The sequence below is a fragment of the Pteropus vampyrus genome, unplaced genomic scaffold (assembly GCF_000151845.1).
Source record: "Pteropus vampyrus isolate Shadow unplaced genomic scaffold, Pvam_2.0 Scaffold466, whole genome shotgun sequence".
NCBI lineage: Eukaryota > Metazoa > Chordata > Mammalia > Chiroptera > Pteropodidae > Pteropus > Pteropus vampyrus.
The window spans coordinates 1,039,925-1,054,702 of record NW_011889247.1 but is presented as its reverse complement, the minus strand read 5'-3'; the positions used below and the strand labels follow the sequence as shown (position 1 = coordinate 1,054,702).

The 14,778-nt window shown below is 30.3% G+C and overlaps 2 pseudogenes; both read right to left on the bottom strand.

Annotated features, from left to right (window-relative positions):
- Positions 1–101: 101 nt before the first annotated feature.
- Positions 102–220, bottom strand: LOC111732531 (annotated as a pseudogene).
- An 8,774-nt stretch (positions 221–8,994) lies between these two features.
- Positions 8,995–9,113, bottom strand: LOC111732533 (annotated as a pseudogene).
- Positions 9,114–14,778: the final 5,665 nt, after the last annotated feature.

Here is a 14,778-nt window from a genome sequence, read left to right as displayed (position 1 = left end):
TTTTTTTTTTTTTTTTTTAATTTTTAGGCAAGGCAACTCTTGGTTGACCTCACAGATTGCAAGGACCTTGTCAGCTTACAATCCCTTTTTTTTTTTTTTTATGCCTACAGCACCTGGTCTTCCTAGATGGTCTCCCATCCATGTACTAACCTGACCCGACCCTGCTTAGCTTCTGAGATCAGATGGGATCGAGTTTGTTCAGGGTAGCATGGCTGTAGACATAAGCATTAAATTTTATGGCATGTGAACTATATACCAATAAGAAGCACTGTTCCACACAAAATTATAAAATTGATAAAATGTTTCTCAAATTTATGTGAAAGAAATTAGGATTTCTTTGAAGACTAACAAAGATGATGTTTTACATAAAGAATCAAAACGAAGTCTTGTTTTAACTCAATTCAAGATTTATGAAGCTTCTGTTGGAAATATTATTTGAAAAATTGTAAAGTAGATCAGCAAAATAGCAGGCAACAAAGAGCTAAGAACAAAGAAGTAATCTGGGTCCTTCAAATGGAAAAAAAAAACTACTTAGAAATAAATGAGGAAAATGGATCTTTTAAAATAAGCGAATTGGAGAAAGTTTCTAATTGAAACTGGGAAAATATATGATTAGATTCATATCTGGCATCATGTGCAAATTAAATTTCCAACAATTTACAGATTAAATGCAAAAAATATTAATTGTCAAAAAACACCTACCTTCAAAGTTTAGGTTAAGGAATATTAAGGCAAAAAAAGCAGCAATCATAAAGGAGCACAGTGGTAAATAATAAAGTGAATAAACAAATTGCTCTATGGGAAAAAAAGCAGCAAAACGTATAAACACATAACTCATGAAATACAAAAATTGTCCTATAAAGTAACTCATTGATTAACTGGAAATTTATTAAAACAATAAAATACCATTTCACTAAAAAAATTTTTTAAATATGACTTTTGTTGAGAAAGTAATAAAATCAAACTCTCCTTATCTCTAAGAAACATTGTAGAATAACATTTTGGTCATAATTATGAAACTATAAAGTTGAAAAAAGTGTATGCTCCAACATCCAGACATTCCATATGCAACACTTTATCATATACAAATGTTTCTACATGTGCAAATTAAGGCTTGTAAGAAAATGTTTAGTAGTAAATAATTAGAAACGATCAATATGATCAAATATAAGAAGCTAGATAAATATATGTGGAATATACATATGATGGGATATAGGTAGTAAGAATATTTAATCTAAATGTATCTATATTTATAGAACTAAGATAATGCTGAATTAAAGAGCTAGGTGTAAAAAATATGTAATATATTTTGACAGCATTCATATAGACACATAAAACAATACTCCTTAGTATTTATGAATGTAAATATATTAAAACATAATAAGAAGAATATATACCAAAATTAAAACAGGAGCTGTTTTGAGGTAGAGCAGAAGAAAAATAGTTGTGAAAAAGAGTGAAATTTCCAAAGGGAATCCAGAGACAAAAGGATGAAATACTAACTTTTGCTAATTTTAAGTGTTCTTTTTTTAAATTCCGTTTACATTTTTTACCTCAAAAATTAATTCAGAATTAGCCAAGATTTATTTCTCCTACATTTCCTATTAAATTGGACTCCAACTGTATGATACAAATTTGAAAAATTAAGTCCTCTAACATAGTTCTGCTTAACGTTAAAAGGATTTCCTCCTATATTTTGCCTTTTTGGTCTGACAATGTGTTAATTATTAAAAGAAGTATCCAATAAGTTGAAAGAAAAGACAGCAGGAAACCACTCAAGGTAGAACATATCCCTTAGATTAGAAGCAGTTATTTCTAAAATTAATCACATATAACATCAACTCTTGGTCTCATTATTTCTTTCTATAGCTTATACTTCATATCTGGAAAGAATGGGGCTTCTTTTTTCTGGAAATTAGAAAGTTAATTGAGGTGTGCTTATGATTTTCTTAAAAACTCTTTGATGAGTGATGGATGTTACCTGGACTTATTGTGGTGATCATTTTGTAATATGTACATTTATCAAATCATTACGTATACCTGAAACTAACATAATGTTACATGCCAATTATATCTCAATTTAAAAACTATTTATTTGGTGGACTTTCATATTTTTTGAAAATAAATTAAAGAGTTAACAGCACGAGTCAGAGGGAAAACAAATAAGAGACAGATCTATACATTGAAGTTCAAATATTTTTTTGGTCTTGAGAAAATTCTCCTCACTGTCGTGAAAACTAAGGGAATATCAACTTCTATTGAAAGAGAAAAATGAATCTAGCCAAGAAAGATTCTGCCTCAACATAAGTGGACTAGGGCAGATATCTTAGTTTATCCAATTTTATCTGCTACAAGGTGATGTCCCTAAATTATCATTGGTAATTTTTATGCTTCATCATCAACAAAATAAAAGGACAAAAAATATAAAACAGTGCTGATGACATATCTTTTCTCTATCTACAAATTATTATTCCACAGTATTTACTGAGATTGAGTGAAGAAAACATTATCTGAGACCCAACTATTAATAAATTATCCTATCAAGTAGTCTTTAGTGCATTATCATAAATACTGTCTGATTAAAGTTTCATTTTAAAATTCTTAGCAACAAGAGCAGCAATGTTCATCTCACCTTATCAGACCAGGTGAGATGAAACCTGAATTTATGCTAGGAGGTTATTGTGCTGCAATGGAGATGGGGGAAAAAAAAGCATACAAATTAGATTTAAAAGACACAGCTTAAAGTCCTGGTTTATATCCTGGTTCCCTAATTTCTGTTAGGTGAAAGTAATGAGAGCATCATGAAGTATTTATAACTTCGTTTTTCTAAGCCTGATTCTCTCCATAGAAAGCAATTTCCTGTTATACATCTGATTGTAAATCCCACCTCTTTAGGGGTCTCTGTAAACTTCTCTATATTCAGAACCCAAATTCTTCTCTTTATTCTTGTAGGAATCAGTCCTGTTTTATGAATTTCGCACCTCTGCATTTGCTTTTCCAGTTCTATAATATGAATTTAACTAATTCTCTATATTAAATACCCTCTTTAAAATATTTGATTTCTGTTTTACTGATGCCAAACCATTAAAATGTCTATACGGATTCAACAGAATAATTAAATAATTAGCCTCCTTGTAATTTCATAAAAATTGTGTAAAATATCTATCTACCCACTCGTTCAACAACAAAAATAGAATGGCATTAAAGTTAAGATCATGAACTCTGGAATTTAGGTGTCCTGGCTAAAATTTGGGCTCTGTCAGTTACTGTCTGACCAGGGGAAAATCACTTAAGTTTTGCTTATTTTCTACACTTATTCTACAATTGTTTAAGTTTGTATATTATATTAATTGCTGTCCTTATGGATATGAAAAGACTGAGATAAAGTTTTCTTTACCTTGAGATTTTCATTCTACTAAAAGCAGCACAGATAATTTAACAATTAAAAAGTCAAGTTTTATACAAGCCCTCAAAGAAATTGTTACATCATAAATACTTTTTTTATCTTATTTAAAATTATAAAATAGCCTATTAACTAAACTTAGTTACTCTAAAATTGATGATATCATTAATATTGTCCTTTTTAAATCTATAGAATATATATGGTGAGTCCTAACAATACTAGGGCAGAGCTGTGTGTATTCATTATCCACCATCCTATGAGAATGCTGTTGGATACCTACAGGTCTATCTCAGTAATTATGACCAAAAATATCATACCTAAGTCTAAACAGATCTTTGCTCAAGTTCCTATTTTGCTAATATCTCTATGCTTATGGATGAAATATAGGCAACTGGGGTTGAGAAGTTACTTATAAGACCTTAAACTTCATTTAACTTTCATGAAAGCTAGGCTATAGCATTAATGGCTACAAATAGAATATATTAATGTTTTTGGAAAGTTTGCAGTGGTCCTATCCACATTTATTACTATGTCTGAAGATGTAAGATATTGCTTACAATTTTGTAGGAGACCTCTTGGGAGCTCCAGTGGAAGAGTGGATCCAGTCCAAGGATCCTGAAACCAGAATATATAGTTATATATTTATCCATAATTTCTTGTGGCTGTGGAGAAGCCTTAACATGTCCACACAAATCATATGTGTTATTTGACCTTTATCAATTGCATCTTGCTATTCAACTGACCAGGTTCACAATTACACTTATTTGATCACTTATTTATACCTATTGAGTTAAAAGGGCCATTACAAATCCAGTCAACGCTTTGCTTCTAAGAACTGGATTTTCTTGCTTTCTCCCTGTAAATTCTCAACCTCCTACTCATTCTTTTTCAGGAAAGTTTATGTAGCCATACTAAATTGAGGCTAAATATCAGCACTCAAGTACTATATACCCTCATATCTAATTATCCTCTGTAATACAGTTTGGCTACCTTGAATATGACAGATTTCCAGAACCGAGAGATCTGGGCATTTTTATCTTGGGAGTCTCATTCTTCAGAATAGTAATTTTCTAGCTTCCTTAATCATATTTTCTTCTACATATTCTAAGGCTTAACTAATTTCACAGCCTTTATTTTATTCTAAGTGGACACCTCTTCTTCATATTAGGAAATGTGACTTAAAAAATTCATTTACAATTTGTGCATATTCACTTTTCAAATAAAGCTATAATTTCATCTTGTCATGTCTACTTTCCTAAAGTCCCTAAGCTTCTATCAACAGCATTAAATCATTTCTTTTATCTTGATTATTGTGTTTTCACACTCCTTTGGGGTCTCTCTGAGCTATATATCTGTTCATTATTCAGAACCTTGGGCATGTGTATCTCATTACTTTCTCTCTTTTAACAAAATTATACATCTATAATTCTAGCATATTGCTCCTAATTTCATCTAGAGAAGTAATCTACATTAGGAGATATGAAATACAACAATTGTGGATGTGGAAGACACATCAGTTATTCAGACAGGTCCTGTCTGCCTTCTTCATCTTTAGCAGAGTAATTCCATACAGAGAAGTATTTCTTAACTTCATGCCTTTTCTTTATTAACGTATTACATATAATACCTATCTCTGTGTCTAAAAACTGCCATAATTTTTTGGCATTACATCTCAAGGCTTAGTTAAAATTAAAATATGAAAATTTCCATCTACGTTGTTACAAATGGCAGTATTTTATCTTTTCTTATGGCCGACTAATATTCTATTGTATGTATGTACATGTTCTTGAGATTATTGTGCTAAGCAAAATAAATCAGACAGAAAAATAGAGAACCATATGATTTCACTGATATGTGGGATATAAAACTAAAATCAATAAATGAACAACACAAACAGAAACTCATAAATACAGACAACAGTGTAGTGGTTACCAAAAAGAAAGAAGGAAGGGGGAAAGTAGATAAGAGTAAAAGGGGTCAAATATATGGCGATGCAAGAAAATTTAATTTGAGTGGTGATCACACAATGCAATATACATCTAATATATTTTTGAAATAACATTTAAAACCTAATCTAATTTTATTAGCCAATGTTTCCCAATAAATTTTATTAAAAATAATAAAATGATAAAATAAAATGTGAAATTTTCCTATTCAAGTTCATAAATACCTAATAACTCTATTCTAATAACTCTATTCATGTGCACCTTGGTGTTCTCATACTCTTGGTTAAGAAAATATAACCTGGAGTTAGTCTTCCTCAGTCCCAGCTTCTAGCCCAAGTTTGATTCTACCAATTATATCTCTGCTTATCTCTTTACTAGCTTATCATTCTCACTACGGTGAGATATATTTGAAGAAAATGTTTCCTGAGACTACAGTCAACATCTGATCAACTTTCAAAAACATAAAAAAGTATTACTGGAATATTTATACTCATCTTCCCAGTTTCTCCCTTACATAATTCCAAATTGTATATCATCATTTGATATAGGTACTCTAATCTTCAAAATACAGTTCTTAAAATATATCTACTATGGACTTTCAAACAGCAGCTTTGAGATAACTTCTCAATAGTTTCCTATTTTCTACTGGGAGGTTAATTGAACTCTTGCCCTAAAACATCTGGTTACTATTTTTTTATTATCTCCCTTTGGAGAATTAATTTTTCTGACCTATAAATCTCTAAAACATTAACAATACATCTTTTTCTGACCTCTCTGAAAAAAAACTAGATCTTAGATTTTTTGTACCCTTTTCTTTTACTTTTTTTACCTTTACTTTTTTACTCTTTCTTTCTTTTCCTTTCTTTTTCTTTCTTTTCTCTTTTCTTTTCTTTTGTTTTTTCTTTTCTTTTCTTTTTCTCTTTTTGTACCTTTACCATAAGTCTAAGGCAGGTTTCTTTAATCATAGCAGTATGGAAATTTTAGGTCAGATAATTCTCTGTCATGAAGAGCTATGTTAAGCATTGTAGTGTGTTTAGCATCATCCCTGGTCTCTACCCACCCCAGGCCAGTAGTCTCCCAATTGTGATAATCAAAAGTATCTCTGGATATTGCTGAAATGTCCACAAAAGAACAAAATCATGCTCAGTTGACAATCACTGGTTTAAGTTGACCTGTGTAAACTTGGATCTCCACTGAAACATCCCTGTGTAATATAATTTGTCAATATATCTTTAGGTTGTCCTCTGATGTTTTGAGAGATGAAAGAGTTTTAAGTCATGAATCTCTTTTCATTTAAAGCATTACAAAGTTTGTCTAAAATTTGTCTGCTTACTGAGGTCATTACATGGTTTTTTGGCTATCGTTATTCTCAAGATAAAGGCATCTGGCATACAAGCTTTCTTTAGCTTTTTGGCTTTGAATTTATATTATTTAATTTAGCTTTTCCCTTACCTCTAGTCCAAAGGTTTCTATCAATGTGGTAGGGGCCCACAAAATCCTTTTATTTATTTAAAAATAAATTCTGTGACATTTGTGAAGATAAAGTTATAATCTATATCTCTAAGGTTCACAAAAATGAATAATGAAGAGCATGTTGTAGAAAATAAAGCTGTAAAGAAAGCCTAGCCACTTAATTCCAGACTTTTTATTTACTTTAGATAAAGGTCGGGAGTTATAACTCTAATGTCAAAAATTTTCTAATGCCCAACATATCTACCTGAGAATCACAACAAAGATAGTAAAATTATGTTACTCACCAATATATATAAAGCCTGTGGAGAGAAGCTCTTTTAAAATAGATGTTAAAAGGATCTCAAGAAAAGTGTCAATATCAAAGGTGCTTCTGAGAAGAGGATATAATTAAATGCTGAGTAGAAAAACTATATTTGACATAATTCATGCCTCAACGTTTATACACCCATCTTATCATAAAATGTTTTTATATGATTTCACATATATGCAAAAGAAACAATTTCTGAATCTTGTCAATCACTATCTACAGGTCTGTATTAGTTACTAACTGGTGTTGTAACAGATTACTATAATGCATTCCTTTTGGAGGCTCTAGAGAGAATCTGTATGCCATTTCTAGCTTCTAGTTGCTGTCTACATTCCTTGGGTCATGTCCCCTTCCACTATCTTTAAAGCAAACAGTATAGCATCTCCCTCTTCTATGACCTCTTCTTTCCCTCTTATAAGGGCTCTTGTGATTACACTGGGTCCACCTGAAAAATCCAGGATAACCCCATCACAAAATTATTAACTTAATCATATCTGAAAAGTTTCTTTTGAATGTAAATTGACACATTCACAGGTTCCTGGAAATAGGACATCGACTTCTTTGGGGAGACATTATTCAGACCACCACAAAGACTAATCAAATATTCTTAGGTCATGTATCGGTCAATTCTGCCTAACAAAGCCAAGTTCAAAGAAACAACTGTAAGAAAGCAAAACCAGGGATATAAGATAGATTAACTAAAGAACTTGCTCCAAAATCAAGGCCTGAGGTTCTCATTGTTTTTGCCCAGGATGATGTTATATCGACTTATAATTGCTGTATGTCTGTCATGAGCTTATTTTTATTTTTACTCCTGACATCTGTCTTTCAATTTGAGATTACTTCTAACCTATCTTAAAGTGTATTAATTCTATTTTAATCAAGCTAATCTGGTAAAATTATTTTTTTCTGATTCTTGTTTATAGCTATTTATAATTTTGTAAAAGCTCTCCATATTAAATTCTATAGCATGGTAATTATATTTTATTTACATGTCTTATCCCATAAATGATTAACTTTCTATTTGGTAATTTCATTTCCATTGTTTCTGTTTTACTTATTTGTTGGCCAACTTATTTTTTCTAGCTTGGTTTGTTATTTTTTATTATCAAACATTTTATAAAATATTATAGAGAATAATTGAGGACTTGATGATAATCTTTCTCTGGACCTATTCACTTACTTTACTGATGAAGGAAAATGACCTAGACCTAGTCTAATATTGTCAACTAGAATTGGGTAAATAGACTAACTATATTCCTTGGAAGAAGTCATAAAAAAAACTATGTGTCCACCAACATATTCTGTCCAGAAATCTCCACTCTCCATTGGGAATTTGAGTAATTTATATTTGTAGGTCTCTCAATTTACATATTAAATCTAGTTGTGTGTTTGTATGTGTATGTATGTAATTGTAATAAAAATAAATGTTTAGCTACCAAGATAGAGCCTATTTGCCAATTTTTAATGCTCAGCACTATTGTGCAAGTGAAACATGTCAGTGTCATTTATTATTTTTTCTATAATTTTTTGCTTATATTAAATAGCAGATGTCCAATTGAATATACAGTTTCAGATACACTGGGTGCAGAAAAATGTTACAGGAAATTAAATACCATTAAAATATTACTTGGAGTCTTCCAAAAGGTCAAGAGTGTTATATATAAATCTTCAAAGGGTATATCAAGTCATAACTTTTAGAAAGTCTTTTTGTGTTACCAAGATATTTCTTATAACCTTCTCTTTTATAAACTTTGCAGAAATTCCATTATCATAGCCTAGGGCAGTCAAAGCCATTCTCATGTTCAATACAATTCCTCAATTTTATTTTTCTGTATCTGAATCTGCACATTTTTTTTTTTTAACACCTACAGCACCTGGTATTCCTAGGTGGTCTCCTATCCAAGTACTAACCAGGCCAGACCCTGCTTAGCTTCTGAGATCAGACAAGATTGGGCACGTTCAGGGTGGCATGGCCATAGACTCAGAATTTACAATATAATATTCTATAATCTAGTCATATAGCTCATAATTTAAACAAATTAACTGAATAATTTGGAATGACATCTCTCAAAAGGGTAGATTTATCAAATTATTTTTTTCTCTGCCCAGCTTTCATTATTGAATAAAATTAATTGCTAAATAAAATTTTCTTTAATTATGCTGGAGATATTTATTCAATCCTTATCTTTACCCTTATAACACTTGATATTTTCATATTCTTGCATTGATTATAGTTTATTCAACATTTATATAAGTGTTTCCTTTCTAAATTAAGTAATGTATTTGCTTTCACCCCAATCCCTTCTTCAGCCAAAGTATTGTCAACTCCTAGAAGGGAAAGAAACCTAATCAATAACAGCTAATTTGTCTTTCCCAACAACTTGAAGTCCCTAAACATGCCTAACAGGCAAGAAGTAAAAGCACTCTTAAAAGGCAAAATGAGACACACAAAAAAATGTGAACTAGCCTGTATAAACAAAGCACTCAAGACCTCAAAATGAATTAAAGTAGGATAAAGTTGAATAACTGGATTTTATAGCATACTTGGCTATCTAGTTTGTATACCATTGGCTATCAGAAAGAGTAAATCTTTCAAAAGTGTACATGAAAATAAACTAGCATAGCAGCTGGATCATTTATTACAGGGAATTTCCATGTTATGTCTCTAAAGTAGGTAAGGCTATTTGAATTATTCATGCTTTTCTTTATGCCTGGAATGTCTGTCCCTTTTTTGCCAATGTGTAAAAATTTTAATTATTTCCCAAAACTCAGTGTATATCTGTGTGTGTGTGTGTATGTGTGTGTGTGTGTGTGCATATATACAGAACATTACACAGGATTCCCATGATTTAATCAACCTTATCTAATACAGCATATTTTCCTTTCTAGTACTCCTATCATATTATCAGAAAAAATAAGACCATGTTTAACTACTGATTTATGTATTCTTTTATTCCTCTCTAAACCCTGGGTTTGTTTTATTTTGTTTTAAATATCCTATGTTTCGGAGATTAATGTAAATATCACATATATTTTAGAAACATTATAATTGATTTTCAAATATTTTTATTAATAGTTTTCTATTGAAAATACATGCATTTTTTTTTTAAAGATCATTATACACTTACTTGTTAACTCTCACCTCAGAAAGATGCTTGGGTAAAGGAACATGATGTTGCTGCTCTTATGATTTCTATCTACAAGGTTTAGTACATAGCAATTACCAAATATATGCCTTCTGAACTTCCTATATTTCTCAGCAAATTAGAAGTAATATTCAGTTAATAAAATATTAATAGATAGACAAATAAATAGACAGAATTTCAGAATTTCTCTAAAATTCCTTTGTCAATCTTTAGTCTGATATTCCAATCTAAAGAAAAAACTTAGTCTATGTATTCTCTCCTTCCCAACCATAAAGATGATAGAACTGATACAAAGAAATTTTGTTCTCTGAACTACCTTCTTGCTTGTTAGTTCCTTCATTAATTCAATTCAGCGCTACCGAGAATATCATGCAGTTACATTTGTTAAACGACACCACACCTTGATGTGAATAATAATAAACTAGTGTTTCTTGAGTGAAATTTCAGAATGTCATTACCATAGCTGTAAAAACTGTTAAAACTACACAGTCTTGGGCCCCAGTCTCAGACCAAATAAATTATAGTTTCCACAAAAGTTATTCATTATATATTTTAAGCAAATTTCCTAAATGTTTTGGGAGGTAAAAGCTGGTTTAAGTAACAGTGGAAATTTGTGCATGGCATAGTTTTTGTTCTCAAGCAAAGAAAATCCAGTTTCTGTATCAAATCTCCTGAGCCAACATAAATGTTGCCTATATCACCTTATAGTCAATGAGCTTTAATTACTTCCATTTTACACATTAATTTCATATAACATAAGAAGGAAAACCAGATAACCAGAGGAAAATATTATATAAAACTCTAAAATGAAAAAGAATCGTGTCTGGCTTCATGGGAATGGAAAGATAATGAGGAATCAATGGTGAGGAAACAATAGTGTTGAAATCCTTAGATAATTAAAGAAGATTTCTTGGTCCACTAAACTTCTTTGTCATTCATTATAAACATTCTAGTGTCAAATCTCCTTGTTTCTTTATGGTATTTTAAAGTATTTAAAAAAGAGTTAACATATGTTGTGTTATTACCTATTTTTGTAATGACCTTTGCATGGTTTCAATACAAAATTAAAAATATTTGTGTAGAAAATCTATCTCTGTTTTATGTCCTTCAGGTCTATCTTTATTATTAATTATTAAATAAATTATACTTAGTCAATCATTCTATTCAACTTGGAATATAAGAGAAAACTTTTTGGATATATTACAAATGAACATACAAAATTTGGTTAGGTTTTGTTAAAAACGTTTCTGTTTTCTTTTTATGCTTAATATATCTTTTGTGTTTTAATCTAAATAATAATAATGGAAATAGTTATATTTAGTATTGGATTAACATAAGTATCGAACTACTTAGATTCAAATGCCAATTTTATAACAGCTTAATAAACTGGGCTTCAATTTTCTCATTTATAAAATGATAGAGTTAAAGCATTAAATGATGGTATTTTAACAATAATACTTTGTACTTATTGATATTTAACTTTTATTTGCATAAAGAAAAAAACAGTAGTATTTTAAATTTTTAACAACTTGAGATATATATGTATGTATGTATGTATGTATGTATGTATGTATGTATATATAAAGAAAATTTCTACTTTTGAAGAAATATATTTACCCATGGTTTGTTTTATATACTCTATTTAAAAGAGTAGTCAGATTACTTGACATGAGTACTAAAGTAACCGTTTACATATTTTATAATAAATTCAGAAGCGGATGACCAAAGAAAACTGCTCTAGGAATAATATGTCCCTCCAAATTATCTTAATGTTTTGAATATATTTCAAAGTGCACTAAAAAAATATTCAAAAGATACAACAATTTTAGTATTTTATTATTCTGAATTATAACACTAAAGTTTATGATAACCATAGTTGTGAGACTCCCTATGGGTGTCGTAGGATTTCTTCGAGAGCTAAGTATTTGTAATTCTCATTAAAGGTTTTATGCTAGAAGCAAACCACTGAGGTTGAAGAGGCTCAAGAGAACTGAATACTCTAACACATATGATGCTTTATTGTTTAAAATTAAAAATAAATAATAAATATATTATAATTTATTCTAGCTGTTTTTATGAGAGAAAAGTATAATACTAAATTTTCTATAAGCCAAAATTATAAAATATTTATTTTCCATATCAGAAATTATTTATTATAGAAACTTTATAATCCTCTTAGATGACATACAATCAAATCACACAATATATCATTGTATTTATTTAAGAATTTAATGTTTCTAATGGACTATACTTTTCTTAGCTTCAAAAAAGATCTTTTCAAAAGAACCTAAAAGAATAAAGCCAAGACATCCTTCTTGTTTACTAGCCTTTTGTTTCAGACTAATAACCAGGTTCTTTAAAATGTCATCCAGAACCCTTCAGAATCAGATCCTGGCCTATTGCTACAGGTTTATCTCTTGATATTCTCTTTCAAAATATTGTACTTTAGCCCTATCAAATTACTACTATTCTAAATACTTTGTGCTCTTTGCTGCCTCCTGTCAAATGCTTGTCCCTTGAAAATACCACCAAGACAACCTGATGATAAGGTGAAGCTGTATTTATTCTTACCCAGGAAAGGGAGATAACTAACTTGACAGATTCTTAGCAGAATCTCATAACAGAAGGGCAAAGTTAGTACATTTATGAGATTTTGGAATCTTGTTTAAATAAAGTTTTTCATTGTGAGATCTTAAAAAGGATTAGGTGAATATTATGATATAAGAATTTAGGACTGTTAGACCCAGCAAGGCAAAAATTTTGAAGCGAGGGTTTGGAAGACTCTTGGGAAATAATCAGTCATTTGATTCTATCTACTTAAAAGTCGAATGGTCTGACATTTATTTAAATGCTTTTTTTTTCCCAAAAGTTTTTATAAAATAGAAAAGTTATTTTAAACTTTCATTTTCCTAGGCAAAAGTTTTCAGGAATATTATTTCAGGAATATGTTTCGTTCTTGAAAACACTGCACTGGTAAAGTCAGGTTAGTGAAGACAGACAAGTATTAAATGCAGGTCAATGCAATGGGTGAACTGTGTGGCTGTGGTCAGTTTCTGATTTTCACTCTTTATCTTTGCACATGTCTATCTCTCTTTCTAGATTGCTCTCCTTTTGGAAATTTTGGACAACTTCTAATTTTTTTCTAGTAATTTTCGTGTAGTCATCCCTCCTGAGACATTAATGACATTATTTTTGTTACTATTGTCTTTACTGCTATTATTGATCTTTTAAATACAGTTATAAGATTACATGGTATTTAAGAAAATGTAATTTGCAATAAAATGATATATTTACTCACATATAATTATTAACAAAATTCAATTTCTTTGCTTATATTCTTCAAGCCCTATGAAGAGCTAACATAGATCACAGCAGTATTCTAAAACATCCATTATGTTCTTCCATTCATTTACTTAACACATTACTACTTTAAAAAAAAAAAATGCCAGAAAATTTTTTCTTATTCATTATTACCACATTGACATCCTTTCTATCCTATAATCATTTTTGTTCCCAATCCGAACTCAGTCTTTCCTCTCAATCATTCTCAATAACCAAATTTAAAGTACTCCAGCATAGTAAACTTGTGTGTGCTCAAGTCTTGTAGTGTCTGTAGGAAGGGAGTTGTAGAGAAAAAGTAAGTAAAATTAGATTTCTCTTTAGTGGGCAGGGAAAAACCTGATAATGCTTTCTGTCCAATTTCACTTCAATTTCTATTATAAGTATTGGGTTACAAGCCCATATTTGCTAGTAATTGATGAAAACCTTGAAAGAAAGGGCCAGATCTTATTCATATTGATATTATAAACAAAAATGTCACAGCCTGTGTGTCTTTTAAAGTTTACATAAATGGCAAAATGTTCTTAAAAAATGCCTTTTTCATATATTGTACTGTAATAATTTATTCATTTTCTATACAATGAATGACTTTATATATTTGAAATGTAGAAAGCCATATAAGAATACAACATGCATAATAATTTTCTTGGTAAGCAAAACCTTAGATAATTATTGTATACTTTTTTTTTAATTTAAAAATGTTTAAATGCTCATTCTTTTACATGTCTACCTAAACATATAAGCTCAAGGACTTGCTAGTGGAAATATCAGTCTTTCAATAGTTTGGCACTTATGAATTGCATCTTGTACTATTTGGAACATGAGAAGTGAGATAAAAATGATAAACATAAGACATGATGGCTTCCCAAAGTCCCCCTTCCTTTTCTCATGGACTTTAGATGATGGTAATCATCAATGCTTTTGTGAGGTGAGGAATCAGGACTAAGATGACAAACCATCCTGGTCTGCCCAAGTCAGTCACAGTTTTAGAATTTAGAATTTCATAGCCTACCTAGCCTTACCAATATGGTTGACTACCCTCATCAGACTATAATAAACAAGGGATATCATGTAAGACAGCAATCATTCTATTCAACAAGCTATGATGTTCAAGACTAATGTCATGATTCTGACCCTGAAATTAATTTGAGCCCTTTGTGG